Raw genomic sequence first — 19,241 nt, 5'->3', positions numbered from 1 at the left:
GCTGCTCTGCTAAGCTACCATTATCTATCAGCCTAAGCTGCTAGACACCCTATACACTAATAAGGGATAACTGGGCCTGGTGCAAGGTGCAAGTACCCCTTGGTACTCACTACTAGCCAGTCGAGCCTCCTACACTGACTACCAAGGTCTTTGTGGCGTGGTTATTTCTAAAGCAGGCACGTGTGATTTACAGCGGTTTCTGTGAAGCTGATTATATCTCATCCATGATTTACTAACAGCTACATACCTGCCTTTCTGTCTACAAACCTGTACAGATGCTTCGGTGCATGTGGCTTATTTATGACGATCTGTTTAACCTTCTATCCGTCCTTCTATCTGTGCAACTGTCTTACAGTTCCCCCTCTTTTACGTTGTTACAACACTATTTGTTAAACAAACCTTCACAGTCAGAAGGGCTTCCAGGCGCTGTTATTTATTAAAAAAAAGTGCAAAGAACACCAGTTTATGCAATGTTGATGACATTTACTTCACCCCTTTATTGTTGCATTAATGGGTTTTCAAGTCACAAAACGGGTCCCTGATGAAGCCCAAGTGGACTTCTGAGCTGCTGTAGCTCTGTGGGGTCTCCAGCTCTCCTAGGGCCTCAGACCTACCACTACAACACCAGCCTTACCCTAAGTTGTGCAGTAGATTTTTTATTTTTTTTATTTATTGGTATTTCAGATGGTACATATTATTCACAGGATTGTAACAGGTTGCAGAGCTGTATGAATCTCCTTTCCATGACAACTTTTGAACAGTTACCCATTACTGCTATTATATTATGTTACCACCACGCTGAGGGCTGTTCCTTGCATCAATCTGTAAGCAGGCTTGTGATCTGTAGTGTGGGCCTCCTGTGGGTCTCCGGTTCAGTGCTGTATGCCCATCGAGCAGGGTGGTCGGTTCCCACCATTTCCAGCTCTGGCACGTCAGGTACTCATCATCTCCTATTACAACAAATAACAAGTCAAGCCAAACAACTTGCCCAGAAACCGAGACCTAACTACGCATCGTGTGAGTATGTCTACAGCTGTATGGGGCCCAGCCGGGGGGGGGGGAAGGGACCCAGGGGAACCCTCCCCAGTGTATGATCTTCCAGGGAGGTCTAGGAGAGGTGTGTTTGTCGTGCTCCTAACTCCGCAAGTTAAGAGGCCCATCTGCATCGTCATCATAGTCATGTCAGGAGTGTTCCATGCTCCCGCCACCTCTGCCCATAGGGGAGCTATCTGTCTGTTCCTCAGCCCTCTCATTTCTTCCCTCTGAAGTGCCCTTTCTTCTGCCTTGCCAAGGAAGTGATGTCTGCTTATAGCACGTGTCCTACTTTTATAATGTTTTCAGGGCACTTCGCCCACTTCATATCTAGCCAAAATCCTTTAGCACTGGGAGACCACGTGTCTGCTGAATATCTTACCTCCACCATTGGGGGTATAAAAGGTGTACTTTGGCTCTGTTGTAAATTATTATATAGGGCTCAATTTGGTTGGGTTGTGAATTACTGTCAAGCTCTAAATCTCAGAATTCTCTTAGTCACACCTTTTTATGTCTTGCGTACACAGTGAATGTGCTGTGAGACATATTGTTTAGAATTCAGTGGGCTTACCATACGCCCATAGCTTACTTACCATTAATTGTTTTCTATGTCACTCACATTTGCAATATTTCGATTGCTTAGCTCCCATAGACTGAATCTTCCTTTCTTGTGTTCATTCCTCCATGGAGGATGGACCAAGTACATGTGTTCTTTTCGTCTTTCTACAGTACGCTATTTTTTATATTTTAAAAGTGTTTTCGTATCCTTCTTGGATGTGCAATGTGCTTTCCAACATTCATGACAAGCATACAGCTTATTTTGCACCCTAAACGCCGTCTCTATTGACACTTTAGTTACTTTCTCACACTGTATTCCTCTGCATGACTATACTCTACTCCCCTCAGTGCCACTGTACTCTACACTGTGCAACTCTATACCACTCCACTCTACTCAGTTCTACTCCACTCTAATCTACATTGTTCCACTCTATCACTCCACTCTATGCCACTCTAATCTATGCCACTCCACTATACGCCACTTCACTCCACTTTATGCTACTCCATTCTATGCCACTCCACCCTGTCACTCTCTGCTATTCCCCTCTACTCCACTCCACTCCACTCTACTCTATGCCACTTCCCTTCATTCCTCTCTATGCCACCCTACTTCATAGAATGCCACTTTATGTGACTCTATGCCACTCTGCTCTACATCACTCTAGAATACTCAACTGAACTCTACTCTATACAATTCCACTCTACTTTACTCCTCTCCACTCTATGCCTCTCCACTCTATGCTACTCTACTCCAGTCTACTGTACGCCACTTTATTTTATCCCATTCTACTCTACGCCACTGTACACCACTCAACTCTATGCCACTCTACTCTGTTGCACCCCTCTCTACTCTACGCTACTCTACTCCATGCTACTATACTCCACTCTAAGCCATTGTACTCTCCACCACTAAGCTCTATTCCACTCTACTATATGCCACTCCATGCCACTCTAATCCACCCCACAGAATGCCACTCTACTCTATGCTACTCCACTCAACTCCATGCCATTCCACACTTTTGCACTCTACGCTACTCTGTGCCTCTCCATTCCACTCCATGCCACTCCACTCTATCCCACTACGCTCTACTCTAGTTCACTCTATGCCACTCCACTTTACTCTCTCCCACTCTACTCTATACTACTTCATTCCATGCCACTTCACTGTACTCCACTCCACTCCATCTCACACAATATCACTCAATGGCACTACATGCGCTCTACTCTATGCCACTCTACTGCACACTACTCTATGCTGTGCCACTCTACACTACTCTCCTGTAGGCCTTTCTACTCTATGCCACTTTTTACTCTTCTCCTCTCTACACCACAGTGTCACTCCATGCAACGCGACTGTATGCTACTCAACTCCACAACACTCTACTTCATGCAGTCCGACTCCACTCCTCCTAATTCTTTGCCACCCCTCTCCATGACACACTGTTCTCTGACTCTATGCCATTCCATGCCACTTCACTTTACACCACACTATGCCACTCTACACCACAATACTTTACTCTATGCTACTCTATGCCATTCTATGCAACCTCACTCCTCTCTACCCCACTCTGCTCTATGCCACTCCATTCCTCACAATGCTATTCAACGCCATGCCAAGGCAGACCACTTCATTATATTCCACTGTATTCTATGACACATTACGTCACTCTACTCTTTGCACTTCAATCTACTCCCTTCTATGACCCTCCATTCATCACCACTCCATTGTTTGCTAGTCAAGTTTACGCCACTTCATTCCACACAATGCAACTCTAAAGCAGTATGCACCAAGCAGCTGAATGTGTCTGAAGAGACACCCAGAAAAGAAAAAAACAACAATATGTGGGGGCCTGTTCCGTGCACCTCCTGGCCTGGAGGAGTTTGGTCGGCCGTGGATTACGTTTTTGCAGTGTTCACTTCCCCGACCCCAGCACTCATAGAACACTTGAGACTTGCAGGGCAGAGTGGTGGATCTTGTTAAGAAGTCTGGGCTTCTTGGTTTATGGGGAGTCTTGTCACTGGAAGCAGAGAGGTAAATATTTGCTGTGATCTGCTACTCAAAGAAAAGACCCTGATCTAACTTGAAAAGATGGGTTTTAAACAAACGCTAAATCTATCCACTCCACGGACACTGTGACCTTTTTTCAGCCTATCAGAGCCACACCAGAGTAGTCTTTTCAGAGCCCAAGTAGCTCGCCGTGATCGTATAGTGGTTAGTACTCTGCGTTGTGGCCGCAGCAACCTCGGTTCAAATCCGAGTCACGGCAGTTGGGCAGCAATTTTATTCTCACTTCTTAATATTTACATGAGTTAAGAGCTTGAACCTAATTTCAACGGTGAAATTAAATGTCTTTGAAGAACGCGTTAACAATGTTATTATTTATTTCACCTTTCTGCGCTTTTACGTTTGTGGCGGTCCTGATGTGAAAAGTATGAGCTACAGTTTGATTTCACGGGACCCGGTCAGCAAGAGGGATGGATGTCTGTGTCTCCTGTACCTGCAGCGCCGAGGCTCCTGTACTGACACGGAGTAGCTTTCAATGTTGAAAGGGATCCTACTAGTCAAATATCAGTTTTTGCAGCAATTCAGGCCGCGAAGAAAAAAGATCTAAAAATAAATATTTGTATAGAAAGTAAGACTGAGCTCCCAAGGGTCTGAAAGAAAGAGGCGACGGAGAAGGACACTGAGAGGCGCGCTCACCCAATCAGCGTTTGGCTTCATCATCCCGCACCCGACGGATCACCGGGCAGCTAGAGTGAAAGTTTTAAAACTTAAGCCAAGTTTATTAGTCGTGGTTGAATCGTGAATTACACAATTACGCTCCATTGTGGAATTTGGAGTAATGTGGCGAAAGACATCTACCCAAGAGCGGAGGAAAAGAGCGCGAGCAGCGGCTGTTGTGCCAGTTCTGTTGCATTTAGAGCGATTTTCTTGTGCAAAGTGTATATCAGGTTCCTTTCGGATCTGAGCGTGTATTTTGCACCAGGAAAATAGCCTGGTGTAATTCTGTACAACCTCGCATAATGTTGCTGTAATTTCGCGTAATTACACTGCAGTGAGTTACACTGGTTACGCCCATCCCTACATTTGACTCATGTTTAACAGAGAGGTCCGTCCATCTATTGATCCATTCATCTGTCCATCCATCTTTTTGCCTGTGTGCCTGCTTATCTAGCTGCTCACCTACCTGTGCGTGACTGTGAACCTGTCTAACAGAGTGTTGATGTCTGGCTGTATGCTTTGTTAACACTATAACGCTCATAGGGACATTGAGGAGGACATCTTGGCGCTATGTTTTTTTTTGGTATGAAGCAACCGTTTTCAAATCCTGACAGTCCACACAAAGTTGATCATATGTGATCCCATTTTCGTACCAACAGCTGCTTCTTTATATACTTATCGGTCCACGTCTATTACTACATGTGCTTTCTATTTACTTTCTATTTCAATCTGCGTATCTGCCTTACTGCCTATTTCTGCCCATCTCTGTTTATGTTAACACTTTAAAGCCTACATGCTGACTACCAAGGTCTTTGTGGCGTGGTTATTTCTAAAGCAGGCGCGTGTGATTTACAGCGGTTTCTGTGACGCTGATTATATCTCATCCATGATTTACTAACAGCTACATACCTGCCTTTCTGTCTACAAACCTGTACAGATGCATCGGTGCACGTGGCTTATTTATGACGATCTGTTTAACCTTCTATCCGCCCTTCTATCTGTGCAACTGTCTTACAGTTCTCCCTCTTTTATGTTGTTACAACACTATTTGTTAAACAAACCTTCACAGTCAGAAGGGCTTCCAGGCGCTGTTATTTATTAAAAAAACTGCAAAGAACACCAGTTTATGCAATGTTGATGACATTTACTTCACCCCTTTATTGTTGCATTAATGGGTTTTCAAGTCACAAAACGGGTCCCTGATGAAGCCTAAGTGGACTTCTGAGCTGCTGTAGCTCTGTGGGGTCTCCAGCTCTCCTAGGGCCTCAGATCTACCACTACAACACCAGCCTTACCCTAAGTTGTGCAGCAATTTTTTTTATTTATTTATTTATTGGTATTTCAGATGGTACATATTATTCACAGGATTGTAACAGGTTGCAGAGCTGTATGAATCTCCTTTCCATGACAACTTTTGAACAGTTACCCATTACTGCTATTATATTATGTTACCACCACGCTGAGGGCTGTTCCTTGCATAAATCTGTAAGCAGGCTTGTGATCTGTGGTGTGGGCCTCCTGTGGGTCTCCGGTTCAGCGCTGTATGCCCATGGAGCAGGGTGGTCGGTTGCCACCATTTCCAGCTCTGGCACGTCAGGTACTCATCATCTCTTATTACAACAAATAACAAGCAAGCCAAACAACTTGCCCAGATACGAGACCTAACTACGCATCGTGTGAGTGTGTCTACAGCTGTATGGGGCCCAGCCGGGTGGGGGGGAGGGGACCCAGGGGAACCCTCCCCAGTGTATGATCTTCCAGGGAGGTCTAGGAGAGGTGTGTTTGTCGTGCTCCTAACTCCGCAAGTTAAGAGGCCCATCTGCATCGTCATCATAGTCATGTCAGGAGTGTTCCATGCTCCCGCCACCTCTGCCCATAGGGGAGCTATCTGTCTGTTCCTCAGCCCTCTCATTTCTTCCCTCTGAAGTGCCCTTTCGTCTGCCTTGCCAAGGAAGTGATGTCTGCTTATAGCACGTGTCCTACTTTTATAATGTTTTCAGGGCACTTCGCCCACTTCATATCTAGCCAAAATCCTTTAGCACTGGGAGACCACGTGTCTGCTGAATTTCTTACCTCCACCATTGGGGGTATAAAAGGTGTACTTTGGCTCTGTTGTAAATTATTATATAGGGCTCAATTTGGTTGGGTTGTGAATTGCTGTCAAGCTCTAAATCTCAGAATTCTCTTAGTCACACCTTTTTATGTCTTGCGTACACAGTGAATGTGCTGTGAGACATATTGTTTAGAATTCAGTGGGCTTACCACACGCCCATAGCTTACTTACCATTAATTGTTTTCTATGTCACTCACATTTGCAATATTTTGATTGCTTAGCTCCCATAGACTGAATCTTCCTTTCTTGTGTTCATTCCTCCATGGAGGATGGACCAAGTACATGTGTTCTTTTCGTCTTTCTACAGTACGCTATTTTTTATATTTTAAAAGTGTTTTCGTATCATTGTTGGATGTGCAATGTGCTTTCCAACATTCATGACAAGCATACAGCTTATTTTTCACCCTAAACGCCGTCTCTATTGACACTTTAGTTACTTTCTCACACTGTATTCCTCTACATGACTATACTCTACTCCCCTCAGTGCCACTGTACTCTACACTGTGCAACTCTATACCACTCCACTCTACTCAGTTCTACTCCACTCTAATCTACATTGTTCCACTCTATCACTCCACTCTATGCCACTCTAATCTATGCCACTCCCCTATACGCCACTTCACTCCACTTTATGCTACTCCATTCTATGCCACTCCACCCTGTCACTCTCTGCTATGCCCCTCTACTCCACTCCACTCCACTCTACTCTATGCCACTTCCCTTCATTCCTCTCTACGCCACCCTACTTCATAGAATGCCACTTTATGTGACTCTATGCCACTCTGCTCTACATCACTCTAGAATACTCAACTGAACTCTACTCTATACAATTCCACTCTACTTTACTCCTCTCCACTCTATGCCTCTCCACTCTATGCTACTCTACTCCAGTCTACTGTACGCCACTTTATTTTATCCCATTCTACTCTACGCCACTGTACACCACTCAACTCTATGCCACTCTACTCCGTTGCACCCCTCTCTACTCTACGCTACTCTACTCCATGCTACTATACTCCACTCTAAGCCACTGTACTCTCCACCACTAAGCTCTATTCCACTCTACTGTATGCCACTCCATGCCACTCTAATCCACCCCACAGAATGCCACTCTACTCTATGCCACTCCACTCAACTCCATGCCATTCCACACTTTTGCACTCTACCCTACTCTGTGCCTCTCCATTCCACTCCATGCTACTCCACTCTATCCCACTACGCTCTACTCTAGTTCACTCTATGCCACTCCACTTTACTCTCTCCCACTCTACTCTATACTACTTCATTCCATGCCACTTCACTGTACTCCACTCCACTCCATCTCACACAATATCACTCAATGGCACTACATGCGCTCTACTCTATGCCACTCTACTGCACACTACTCTATGCTGTGCCACTCTACACTACTCTCCTGTAGGCCTTTCTACTCTATGCCACTTTTTTCTCTGCTCCTCTCTACACCACAGTGTCACTCCATGCAACGCGACTGTATGCTACTCAACTCCACAACACTCTACTTCATGCAGTCCGACTCCACTCCTCCTAATTCTTTGCCACCCCTCTCCATGACACACTGTTCTCTGACTCTATGCCATTCCATGCCACTTCACTCTACACCACACTATGCCACTCTACACCACACTACTTTACTCTATGCTACTCTATGCCATTCTATGCAACCTCACTCCTCTCTACCCCACTCTGCTCTATGCCACTCCATTCCTCACAATGCTATTCAACGCCATGCCAAGGCACACCACTTCATTATATTCCACTGTATTCTATGACACATTACGTCACTCTAATCTTTGCACTTCAATCTACTCCCTTCTATGACCCTCTATTCATCACCACTCCATTGTTTGCTAGTCAAGTTTACGCCACTTCATTCCACACAATGCAACTCTAAAGCAGTATGCACCAAGCAGCTGAATGTGTCTGAAGAGACACCCAGAAAAGAAAAAAACAACAATATGTGGGGGCCTGTTCCGAACCCCTCCTGGCCTGGAGGAGTTTGGTCGGCCGTGGATTAAGTTTTTGCAGTGTTCACTTCCCCGACCCCAGCACTCATAGAACACTTGAGACTTGCAGGGCAGAGTGGTGGATCTTGTTAAGAAGTCTGGGCTTCTTGGTTTATGGGGAGTCTTGTCACTGGAAGCAGAGAGGTAAATATTTGCTGTGATCTGCTACTCAAAGAAAAGACCCTGATCTAACTTGAAAAGATGGGTTTTAAACAAACGCTAAATCTATCCACTCCACGGACACTGTGACCTTTTTTAAGCCTATCAGAGCCACACCAGGTTAGTCTTTTCAGAGCCCAAGTAGCTCGCCGTGATCGTATAGTGGCTAGTACTCTGCGTTGTGGCCGCAGCAACCTCGGTTCGAATCCGAGTCACGGCATTGCGGGTGGAAATGTCACGGCAGTTGGGAAGCATTTTTATTCTCACTTCTTAATATTTACATGAGTTAAGAGCTTGAACCTAATTTCAACGGTGAAATTAAATGTCTTTGAAGAACGCGTTAACAATGTTATTATTTATTTCACCTTTCTGCGCTTTTACGTTTGTGGCGGTCCTGATGTGAAAAGTATAAGCTACAGTTTGGTTTCACGGGACCCGGTCAGCAAGAGGGATGGATGTCTGTGTCTCCTGTACCTGCAGCGCCGAGGCTCCTGTACTGACGCGGAGTAGCTTTCAATGTTGAAAGGGATCCTGCTAGTCAAATATCAGTTTTTGCAGCAATTCAGGCCGCGAAGAAAAAAGGTCTAAAAATAAATATTTGTATAGAAAGTAAGACTGAGCTCCCAAGGGTCTGAAAGAAAGAGGCGACGGAGAAGGACACTGAGAGGCGCACTCACCCAATCAGCGTTTGGCTTCATCATCCCGCACCCGACGGATCACCGGGCAGCTAGAGGGAAAGTTTTAAAACTTAAGCCAAGTTTATTAGTCGTGGTCGAATCGTGAATTACACAATTACGCTCCTTTGTGGAATTTGGAGCAATGTGGGGAAAGACATCTACCCAAGAGCGGAGGAAAAGAGCGCGAGCAGCGGCTGTTGTGCCAGTTCTGTTGCATTTAGAGCGATTTTCTTGTGCAAAGTGTATATCAGGTTCCTTTTGGATCTGAGCGTGTATTTTGCACCAGGAAAATAGCCTTGTGTAATTCTGTACAACCTCGCATAATGTTGCTGTAATTTCGCGTAATTACACTGCAGTGAGTTACACTGGTTACGCCCATCCCTACATTTGACTCATGTTTAACAGAGAGGTCCGTCCATCCATTGATCCATTCATCTGTCCATCCATCTTTTTGCCCGTGTGCCTGCTTATCTATCTGCTCACCTACCTGTGCGTGACTGTGAACTAACAGAGTGTTGATGCCTGGCTGTATGCTTTGTTAACACTATAACGCTCATAGGGACATTGAGGAGGACATCTTGGCGCTATGTTTTTTTTTGGTATGAAGCAACCGTTTTCACATCCTGACAGTCCACACAAAGTTGATCATATGTGATCCCATTTTCGTACCAACAGCTGCTTCTCTATATACTTATCGGTCCACGTCTATTACTACATGTGCTTTCTATTTACCTTTCTATTTCAATCTGGGTATCTGCCTTACTGCCTATTTCTGCCCATCTCTGTTTATGTTAACACTTTAAAGCCTACATGCTGACTACCAAGGTCTTTGTGGCGTGGTTCTTTCTAAAGCAGGCGCGTGTGATTTACAGCGGTTTCTGTGAAGCTGATTATATCTCATCTATGATTTACTAACAGCTACATACCTGCCTTTCTGTCTACAAACCTGTACAGATGCATCGGTGCATGTGGCTTATTTATGACGATCTGTTTAACGTTCTATCCGTCCTTCTATCTGTGCAACTGTCTTACAGTTCCCCCTCTTTTATGTTGTTACAACACTATTTGTTAAACAAACCTTCACAGTCAGAAGGGCTTCCAGGCGCTGTTATTTATAAAAAAAAACTGCAAAGAACACCAGTTTATGCAATGTTGATGACATTTACTTCACCCCTTTATTGTTGCATTAATGGGTTTTCAAGTCACAAAACGGGTCCCTGATGAAGCCCAAGTGGACTTCTGAGCTGCTGTAGCTCTGTGGGGTCTCCAGCTCTCCTAGGGCCTCAGATCTACCACTACAACACCAGCCTTACCCTAAGTTGTGCAGTAGATTTTTTATTTTTTTTATTTATTGGTATTTCAGATGGTACATATTATTCACAGGATTGTAACAGGTTGCAGAGCTGTATGAATCTCCTTTCCATGACAACTTTTGAACAGTTACCCATTACTGCTATTATATTATGTTACCACCACGCTGAGGGCTGTTCCTTGCATCAATCTGTAAGCAGGCTTGTGATCTGTAGTGTGGGCCTCCTGTGGGTCTCCGGTTCAGTGCTGTATGCCCATGGAGCAGGGTGGTCGGTTCCCACCATTTCCAGCTCTGGCACGTCAGGTACTCATCATCTCTTATTACAACAAATAACAAGCAGGCCAAACAACTTGCCCAGAAACCGAGACCTAACTACGCATCGTGTGAGTGTGTCTACAGCTGTATGGGGCCCAGCCGGGGGGGGGAAGGGACCCAGGGGAACCCTCCCCAGTGTATGATCTTCCAGGGAGGTCTAGGAGAGGTGTGTTTGTCGTGCTCCTAACTCCGCAAGTTAAGAGGCCCATCTGCATCGTCATCATAGTCATGTCAGGAGTGTACCTCTGCCCATAGGGGAGCTATCTGTCTGTTCCTCAGCCCTCTCATTTCTTGCCTCTGAAGTGCCCTTTCGTCTGCCTTGCCAAGGAAGTGATGTCTGCTTATAGCACGTGTCCTACTTTTATAATGTTTTCAGGGCACTTCGCCCACTTCATATCTAGCCAAAATCCTTTAGCACTGGGAGACCACGTGTCTGCTGAATATCTTACCTCCACCATTGGGGGTATAAAAGGTGTACTTTGGCTCTGTTGTAAATTATTATATAGGGCTCAATTTGGTTGGGTTGTGAATTGCTGTCAAGCTCTAAATCTCAGAATTCTCTTAGTCACACCTTTTTATGTCTTGCGTACACAGTGAATGTGCTGTGAGACATATTGTTTAGAATTCAGTGGGCTTACCACACGCCCATAGCTTACTTACCATTAATTGTTTTCTATGTCACTCACATTTGCAATATTTCGATTGCTTAGCTCCCATAGACTGAATCTTCCTTTCTTGTGTTCATTCCTCCATGGAGGATGGACCAAGTACATGTGTTCTTTTCGTCTTTCTACAGTACGCTATTTTTTATATTTTAAAAGTGTTTTCGTATCATTCTTGGATGTGCAATGTGCTTTCCAACATTCATGACAAGCATACAGCTTATTTTTCACCCTAAACGCCGTCTCTATTGACACTTTAGTTACTTTCTCACACTGTATTCCTCTACATGACTATACTCTACTCCCCTCAGTGCCACTGTACTCTACACTGTGCAACTCTATACCACTCCACTCTACTCAGTTCTACTCCACTCTAATCTACATTGTTCCACTCTATCACTCCACTCTATGCCACTCTAATCTATGCCACTCCCCTATACGCCACTTCACTCCACTTTATGCTACTCCATTCTATGCCACTCCACCCTGTCACTCTCTGCTATGCCCCTCTACTCCACTCCAGTCCACTCTACTCTATGCCACTTCCCTTCATTCCTCTCTACGCCACCCTACTTCATAAAATGCCACTTTATGTGACTCTATGCCACTCTGCTCTACATCACTCTAGAATACTCAACTGAACTCTACTCTATACAATTCCACTCTACTTTACTCCTCTCCACCATATGCCTCTCCACTCTATGCTACTCTACTCCAGTCTACTGTACGCCACTTTATTTTATCCCATTCTACTCTACGCCACTGTACACCACTCAACTCTATGCCACTCTACTCCGTTGCACCCCTCTCTTGTCTACGCTACTCTACTCCATGCTACTATACTCCACTCTAAGCCACTGTACTCTCCACCACTAAGCTCTATTCCACTCTACTGTATGCCACTCCATGCCACTCTAATCCACCCCACAGAATGCCACTCTACTCTATGCCACTCCACTCAACTCCATGCCATTCCACACTTTTGCACTCTACCCTACTCTGTGCCTCTCCATTCCACTCCATGCTACTCCACTCTATCCCACTACGCTCTACTCTAGTTCACTCTATGCCACTCCACTTTACTCTCTCCCACTCTACTCTATACTACTTCATTCCATGCCACTTCACTGTACTCCACTCCACTCCATCTCACACAATATCACTCAATGGCACTACATGCGCTCTACTCTATGCCACTCTACTGCACACTACTCTATGCTGTGCCACTCTACACTACTCTCCTGTAGGCCTTTCTACTCTATGCCACTTTTTTCTCTGCTCCTCTCTACACCACAGTGTCACTCCATGCAACGCGACTGTATGCTACTCAACTCCACAACACTCTACTTCATGCAGTCCGACTCCACTCCTCCTAATTCTTTGCCACCCCTCTCCATGACACACTGTTCTCTGACTCTATGCCATTCCATGCCACTTCACTCTACACCACACTATGCCACTCTACACCACACTACTTTACTCTATGCTACTCTATGCCATTCTATGCAACCTCACTCCTCTCTACCCCACTCTGCTCTATGCCACTCCATTCCTCACAATGCTATTCAACGCCATGCCAAGGCACACCACTTCATTATATTCCACTGTATTCTATGACACATTACGTCGCTCTACTCTTTGCACTTCAATCTACTCCCTTCTATGACCCTCCATTCATCACCACTCCATTGTTTGCTAGTCAAGTTTACGCCACTTCATTCCACACAATGCAACTCTAAAGCAGTATGCACCAAGCAGCTGAATGTGTCTGAAGAGACACCCAGAAAAGAAAAAAACAACAATATGTGGGGGCCTGTTCCGAACCCCTCCTGGCCTGGAGGAGTTTGGTCGGCCGTGGATTAAGTTTTTGCAGTGTTCACTTCCCCGACCCCAGCACTCATAGAACACTTGAGACTTGCAGGGCAGAGTGGTGGATCTTGATAAGAAGTCTGGGCTTCTTGGTTTATGGGGAGTCTTGTCACTGGAAGCAGAGAGGTAAATATTTGCTGTGATCTGCTACTCAAAGAAAAGACCCTGATCTAACTTGAAAAGATGGGTTTTAAACAAACGCTAAATCTATCCACTCCACGGACACTGTGACCTTTTTTAAGCCTATCAGAGCCACACCAGGGTAGTCTTTTCAGAGCCCAAGTAGCTCGCCGTGATCGTATAGTGGTTAGTACTCTGCGTTGTGGCCGCAGCAACCTCGGTTCGAATCCGAGTCACGGCATTGTGGGAGGAAATGTCACGGCAGTTGGGCAGCATTTTTATTCTCACTTCTTAATATTTACATGAGTTAAGAGCTTGAACCTAATTTCAACGGTGAAATTAAATGTCTTTGAAGAACGCGTTAACAATGTTAATCTTTATTTCACCTTTCTGCGCTTTTACGTTTGTGGCGGTCCTGATGTGAAAAGTATAAGCTACAGTTTGGTTTCACGGGACCCGGTCAGCATGAGGGATGGATGTCTGTGTCTCCTGTACCTGCAGCGCTGAGGCTCCTGTACTGACGCGGAGTAGCTTTCAATGTTGAAAGGGATCCTGCTAGTCAAATATCAGTTTTTGAAGCAATGCAGGCCGCGAAGAAAAAAGGTCTAAAAATAAATATTTGTATAGAAAGTAAGACTGAGCTCCCAAGGGTCTGAAAGAAAGAGGCGACGGAGAAGGACACTGAGAGGCGCACTCACCCAATCAGCGTTTGGCTTCATCATCCCGCACCCGACGGATCACCGGGCAGCTAGAGGGAAAGTTTTAAAACTTAAGCCAAGTTTATTAGTCGTGGTCGAATCGTGAATTACACAATTACGCTCCTTTGTGGAATTTGGAGTAATGTGGGGAAAGACATCTACCCAAGAGCGGAGGAAAAGAGCGCGAGCAGCAGCTGTTGTGCCAGTTCTGTTGCATTTAGAGCGATTTTCTTGTGCAAAGTGTATATCAGGTTCCTTTCGGATCTGAGCGTGTATTTTGCACCAGGAAAATAGCCTTGTGTAATTCTGTACAACCTCGCATAATGTTGCTGTAATTTCGCGTAATTACACTGCAGTGAGTTACACTGGTTACGCCCATCCCTACATTTGACTCATGTTTAACAGAGAGGTCCGTCCATCCGTTGATCCATTCATCTGTCCATCCATCTTTTTGCCCGTGTGCCTGCTTATCTATCTGCTCACCTACCTGTGCGTGACTGTGAACCTGTCTAACAGAGTGTTGATGCCTGGCTGTATGCTTTGTTAACACTATAACGCTCATAGGGACATTGAGGAGGACATCTTGGCGCTATGGTTTTTTTTGGTATGAAGCAACCGTTTTCAAATCCTGACAGTCCACACAAAGTTGATCATATGTGATCCCATTTTCGTACCAACAGCTGCTTCTCTATATACTTATCGGTCCACGTCTATTACTACATGTGCTTTCTATTTACCTTTCTATTTCAATCTGGGTATCTGCCTTACTGCCTATTTCTGCCCATCTCTGTTTATGTTAACACTTTAAAGCCTACATGCTGACTACCAAGGTCTTTGTGGCGTGGTTCTTTCTAAAGCAGGCGCGTGTGATTTACAGCGGTTTCTGTGAAGCTGATTATATCTCATCCATGATTTACTAACAGCTACATACCTGCCTTTCTGTCTACAAACCTGTACAGATGCATCGGTGCATGTGGCTTATTTATGACGATCTGTTTAACCTTCTATCCGTCCTTCTATCTGTGCAACTGTCTTACAGTTCCCCCTCTTTTATGTTGTTACAACACTATTTGTTAAACAAACCTTCACAGTCAGAACGGCTTCCAGGCGCTGTTATTTATAAAAAAAAACTGCAAAGAACACCAGTTTATGCAATGTTGATGACATTTACTTCACCCCTTTATTGTTGCATTAATGGGTTTTCAAGTCACAAAACGGGTCCCTGATGAAGCCCAAGTGGACTTCTGAGCTGCTGTAGCTCTGTGGGGTCTCCAGCTCTCCTAGGGCCTCAGATCTACCACTACAACACCAGCCTTACCCTAAGTTGTGCAGTAGATTTTGTATTTTTTTTATTTATTGGTATTTCAGATGGTACATATTATTCACAGGATTGTAACAGGTTGCAGAGCTGTATGAATCTCCTTTCCATGACAACTTTTGAACAGTTACCCATTACTGCTATTATATTATGTTACCACTGTAGGAAAGTACCATCTTGCCTGGCATGTTACCCCCATTTTTCACTGTATATATGTTGTTTTAGTTGTATGTGTCACTGGGACCCTGGTAACCCAGGGCCCCAGTGCTCATAAGTGTGCCTGAATGTGTTACCTGTGTAGTGACTAACTGTCTCACTGAGGCTCTGCTAATCAGAACCTCAGTGGTTATGCTCTCTCATTTCTTTCCAAATTGTCACTGACAGGCTAGTGACCATTTTTACCAATTTACATTGGCTTACTGGAACACCCTTATAATTCCCTAGTATATGGTACTGAGGTACCCAGGGTATTGGGGTTCCAGGAGATCCCTATGGGCTGCAGCATTTCTTTTGCCACCCATAGGGAGCTCTGACAATTCTTACACAGGCCTGCCACTGCAGCCTGAGTGAAATAACATCCACGTTATTTCACAGCCATTTTACACTGCACTTAAGTAACTTATAAGTCACCTATATGTCTAACCTTTACCTGGTAAAGGTTAGGTGCAAAGTTACTTAGTGTGAGGGCACCCTGGCACTAGCCAAGGTGCCCCCACATTGTTCAGAGCCAATTCACTGAACTTTGTGAGTGCAGGGACACCATTACACGCGTGCACTACATATAGGTCACTACCTATATGTAGCTTCACCATGGTAACTCCGAATATGGCCAGGTAACATGTCTATGATCATGGAATTGCCCCCTCTATGCCATCCTGGCATTGTTGGTACAATTCCATGATCCCAGTGGTCTGTAGCACAGACCCTGGTACTGCCAGACTGCCCTTCCTGGGGTTTCTCTGCAGCTGCTGCTGCTGCCAACCCCTCAGACAGGCAGCTGCCCTCCTGGGGTCCAGCCAGGCCTGGCCCAGGATGGCAGAACAAAGAACTTCCTCTGAGAGAGGGTGTGACACCCTCTCCCTTTGGAAAATGGTGTGAAGGCAGGGGAGGAGTAGCCTCCCCCAGCCTCTGGAAATGCTTTGTTGGGCACAGATGTGCCCAATTCTGCATAAGCCAGTCTACACCGTTTCAGGGACCCCTTAGCCCCTGCTCTGGCGCGAAACTGGACAAAGGAAAGGGGAGTGACCACTCCCCTGACCTGCACCTCCCCTGGGAGGTGTCCAGAGCTCCTCCAGTGTGCTCCAGACCTCTGCCATCTTGGAAACAGAGGTGCTGCTGGAAACACTGGACTGCTCTGAGTGGCCAGTGCCACCAGGTGACGTCAGAGACTCCTGCTGATAGGCTCCTTCAGGTGTTAGTAGCCTTTCCTCTCTCCTAGGTAGCCAAACCCTCTTTTCTGGCTATTTAGGGTCTCTGTCTCTGGGGAAACTTTAGATAACGAATGCATGAGCTCAGCCGAGTTCCTCTGCATCTCCCTCTTCACCTTCTGATAAGGAATCGACCGCTGACCGCGCTGGAAGCCTGCAAACCTGCAACATAGTAGCAAAGACGACTACTGCAACTCTGTAACGCTGATCCTGCCGCCTTCTCGACTGTTTTCCTGCTTGTGCATGCTGTGGGGGTAGTCTGCCTCCTCTCTGCACCAGAAGCTCCGAAGAAATCTCCCGTGGGTCGACGGAATCTTCCCCATGCAACCGCAGGCACCAAAAAGCTGCATTACCGGTCCCTTGGGTCTCCTCTCAGCACGACGAGCGAGGTCCCTCGAATCCAGCGACACCGTCCAAGTGACCCCCACAGTCCAGTGACTCTTCAGCCCAAGTTTGGTGGAGGTAAGTCCTTGCCTCACCTCGCTGGGCTGCATTGCTGGGAACCGCGACTTTGCAAGCTACTCCGGCCCCTGTGCACTTCCGGTGGAAATCCTTTGTGCACAGCCAAGCCTGGGTCCACGGCACTCTAACCTGCATTGCACGACTTTCTCAGTTGGTCTCTGGCGACGTGGGACTCCTTTGTGCAACTTCGGCGAGCACCGTTTCACGCATCCTCGTAGTGCCTGTTTCTGACACTTCACTGGGTGCTACCTGCTTCAGTGAGGGCTCTTTGTTTTGCTCGACGTCCCCTCTCTCTGCAGGTCCAATTTGCGACCTCCTGGTCCCTCCTGGGCCCCAGCAGCGTCCAAAAACGCCAAACGCACGATTTGCGTGTAGCAAGGCTTGTTGGCGTCCATCCGGCGGGAAAACACTTTTGCACGACTCTCCAGGGCGTGGGGGATCCATCCTCCAAAGGGGAAGTCTCTAGCCCTTGTCCTTCCTGCAGTATTCACAGCTCTTCAGCCTAGTAAGAGCTTCTTTGCACCAACCGCTGGCATTTCTTGGGCATCTGCCCATCTCCGAGTTGCTTGTGACTTTTGGACTTGGTCCCCTTGTTCCACAGGTACCCTCAGTCAGGAATCCATCGTTGTTGCATTGCTGATTTGTGTTTTCCTTGCATTTTCCCTCTAACACGACTATTTTGTCCTTAGGGGAACTTTGGTGCACTTTGCACTCACTTTTCAGGGTCTTGGGGAGGGTTATTTTGCTAACTCTCACTATTTTCTAATAGTCCCAGCGACCCTCTACAAGGTCACATAGGTTTGGGGTCCATTCGTGGTTCGCATTCCACTTCTGGAGTATATGGTTTGTGTTGCCCCTATCCCTATGTTTCCCCATTGCATCCTATTGTAACTATACATTGTTTGCACTGTTTTCTAAGACTATACTGCATATTTTTGCTATTGTGTATATATATCTTGTGTATATTTCCTATCCTCTCACTGAGGGTACACTCTAAGATACTTTGGCATATTGTCATAAAAATAAAGTACCTTTATTTTTAGTATAACTGTGTATTGTGTTTTCTTATGATATTGTGCATATGACACTAAGTGGTACTGTAGTAGCTTCACACGTCTCCTAGTTCAGCCTAAGCTGCTCTGCTAAGCTACCATTATCTATCAGCCTAAGCTGCTAGACACCCTATACACTAATAAGGGATAACTGGGCCTGGTGCAAGGTGCAAGTACCCCTTGGTACTCACTACAAGCCAGTCCAGCCTCTTACATTGGTTGTGCAGTGGTGGGATAAGTGCTTGAGACTACTTACCACTCTTGTCATTGTACTTTTCATAAGAGAAAAATATACAAAACAAGGTCAGTGTATATACACATAGCCAAAAAGTTTTGCATTTCCTCTTTTCACTCTTTTCTAAGTGCTGAAAAGTACTTCTAAAACTTTCAAAAAGTTCTTAAAAGTTTAAAAAGTTTTTTCTGTCTTTCCAAAAAGTTCTGAAAACTTTTTTTTTCTCTTTTTCTATCACTTTAACTCTCTCTAAAAAATGTCTGGCCCAGGAAAAAATGTTGAACTGTCCAAACTTGCATATGATCACCTTAGCTGGAAAGGAGCAAGGAGTCTCTGCATAGAGAGAGGTTTGAGTGTAGGGAAGAATCCTTCCTTAGAACTGTTAATTAATATGCTTAGAGTACAGGATAAGGCCATAAGTGCCCAATCTGTAGAAAAAGTAGCTAATGGTTCTCAATCTGATCCAGGGACTCCCCCAGGAAAAGGTTC

The 19,241-nt window shown here is 45.5% G+C and overlaps 3 non-coding genes across 3 annotated transcripts; all 3 read left to right on the top strand.

Annotated features, from left to right (window-relative positions):
• Nucleotides 1-3,785: 3,785 nt before the first annotated feature.
• On the top strand, nucleotides 3,786-3,857 carry TRNAH-GUG (transfer RNA histidin (anticodon GUG)). Its single transcript has one exon. It is a non-coding gene; the product is annotated as a tRNA-His (tRNA).
• Nucleotides 3,858-8,756: 4,899 nt separating this feature from the next.
• TRNAH-GUG (transfer RNA histidin (anticodon GUG)) lies at nucleotides 8,757-8,828 on the top strand. Its single transcript has one exon. It is a non-coding gene; the product is annotated as a tRNA-His (tRNA).
• A 4,904-nt stretch (nucleotides 8,829-13,732) lies between these two features.
• TRNAH-GUG (transfer RNA histidin (anticodon GUG)) lies at nucleotides 13,733-13,804 on the top strand. The gene has a single exon. It is a non-coding gene; the product is annotated as a tRNA-His (tRNA).
• Nucleotides 13,805-19,241: the final 5,437 nt, after the last annotated feature.

This window comes from Pleurodeles waltl, chromosome 12, assembly GCF_031143425.1.
Source record: "Pleurodeles waltl isolate 20211129_DDA chromosome 12, aPleWal1.hap1.20221129, whole genome shotgun sequence".
Lineage (NCBI taxonomy): Eukaryota > Metazoa > Chordata > Amphibia > Caudata > Salamandridae > Pleurodeles > Pleurodeles waltl.
Note: the sequence above shows the minus strand (reverse complement) of the source record. Positions and strands in the feature narration are given on the sequence as shown.